Source organism: Furipterus horrens, unplaced genomic scaffold (genome assembly GCF_987537825.1).
Source record: "Furipterus horrens unplaced genomic scaffold, mFurHor1.1.pri manual_scaffold_1, whole genome shotgun sequence".
NCBI classification, from domain to species: Eukaryota; Metazoa; Chordata; class Mammalia; order Chiroptera; family Furipteridae; genus Furipterus; species Furipterus horrens.
Window position 1 is genome coordinate 20,090,922 of NW_028327171.1, and position 2,250 is coordinate 20,093,171.

General features: G+C 37.8%; 1 pseudogene; it reads left to right on the forward strand.

The window, feature by feature from the left end:
- The first annotated feature begins 1,153 nt into the window (after positions 1 to 1,153).
- Positions 1,154 to 1,720, forward strand: LOC150020737 (deacylase AADAC pseudogene; annotated as a pseudogene).
- The last annotated feature ends 530 nt before the right edge of the window (positions 1,721 to 2,250 follow it).

Genomic DNA, 2,250 nt, shown 5'->3' on the forward strand with positions numbered 1-2,250 from the left:
GCAGTGAAACAAAAAATGGCAAAAGCACTGAAAGGCATTGAAATCGATTAGAGCAAAAACTGTTTTGAGCAGTGGGAAAACATCCTCATAGGTGCATTGCATCAAATGGAGAGTATTTTGAAGGTGACTAAAGTTTAAACATGTAAGAATAAATACACAATTTTTAACTAATACATTCTGGTTTTGGAGGAGTTCCCCTTGCACTTTGCTTACATTTGGAATTTAAAAAACAAAATGGAAGTATACTCATAGATAGAGAGAAAAAACTGATAGTTGCCAGAGGAAAGAGCTGTACATGAATGGGTGAAGGGAAATAAATGGTACAAACTTACAATTATAAAATAAATAGTCACAGGGATGCAATGAACAGTATAGAGAATATAGCCAATAGTATTATAATAGCTTTGTATGGTGACAAATCATTATTAGATGTATTACAGTGATCCGGCAGCCGTTCGTCTTGAGAGACGATGGTGTAGCTTCTTAAGAGTCTATCTGCACCGCCGAGGATGGCTGTGCAGTCCGACTCGGGAGTGACACGGTATCTGTCTCCTCCCGTGTTGAATCGACATCTTGCGATGATGCTGGAGTGTCCTCTCCAGTGAAGCTGAAGCTACAGAGCCTGGGCAGGGTGATATGGAAGGTCTGCTGTTGCCCATGCAGCAGACCCCCCCTCTCTTCGCAGCTGAAGGGTCCAAGGGAAAGACGGAGTCAATACAGCTTGGCCTCAGGTGCGCCGCAGGAGTTGCCGGTGTTGACTACAACGTCAAACCGCCTTAGGGACTCCGGCTCCGGATTTTCTGTCGGGGTTTACTCCCTTAGCCTTTCCCCTGAAGAGGTATGCCGCAAGGCAGCGGAGGTTTTTTGGAGTCAGAGTTTTCCTTCTCTGAATTACAGTGATCACTGTGTAAAATATGTAAATGTTGAATAATTAGGTTGTACATCTAAATCTCATATAATATAGTATGTGAACTATAATTTAAAAAATTATCTTTTAACTAAAGAATACCTAGTTGAAAAAACCCATTTTGAATATTTGGAAGTTTGTTGAGATGATATATTTCAATTATTACTGAAGTCTTTCTGAGATTAGGAATTAATATAGAACTTACTTTGTTACAGTTATTTTATTGTTTTCAAATGACAATATTTAATGCAAGTAATCTTAATTATTTCTTGGCTTTTAGATGAGCCAGATGTCAAGATCAAACTCAAGATCCAGTCTTTAATTTATCCTGCGTTTCAGACCCTTGATGTAGACACACCACTACATTAAGAACATTCACATTTTCCATTTATGCTCACATCAGTTATTGTCAGGCCCTGGAGTGAATATTTTATAGTAGACAGAGCCCTTAAGAAAGTCATGCTCTTTCACCAACATACACCCGTGAAATCAAGTCATCTATTGAAGTTTGTTAATTGGAGTTTCTTGCTCCCTGAGAGATTTATAAAAGGACAAATTTATAATAATCTAACTTACAGAAGAAAAAAAAATCCAGGTTTCTAGATGTTAGAGCAGCCCCCCTGTTGGGTGATCAAACAACTTGCATAATTTGCCTTGGACTCATGTTATAACCTGTCCATATAATGTCTTAACCACACTATGACCCATAACCACATTGAGGATGGATTCCATGGACCGTTTCTCCTTCTGCAATTTAAAGTTAGTTACAGGATAATAAATTGGTATATAAATTGACTAAATGAAAATCTATAGTAAAATATATATCAATGATATACTTTTAAAATAAAGTCAATCTCAAGACATTAGAAATTCTAGATGTTAGAAAGTTTGCCTTTCTTGGAATGGTTTATATAGGTAAGAGGACTTGAGGATTATATTAAATGTAATAAATATGTATACTCTATCTGTGATCTGAAATTGGTCATCTCTATAACTTGCACAAACAAAAAAATGTGTTGATATCTTTGAAATAAACTCTTAACTTCATCCATTATGGGTACTTGGTGTTGCTTTACCTGCTCCCTTTTCAAGAGGGGAGGCAATGATGCTAATGTGAATGCTTACAAAAAGCTTATTGACCAGAGAGCTGAGTACTCAAGTATCATCTATGATATTTTTGTTACAGAAAGGGGGTGTCCAAAAACCCCCAGAGCTTGTGACTGGGGGATGGGGAGAAGGAAGCAGCTTTCAGGATGCCTTTATATGCCTGGGGCTGTTGGTTAGTGTCTTTGTTATGCAAAAAGGCTTTAATGCATCCAAGGCCCAGGAATATGGGAGGGGTC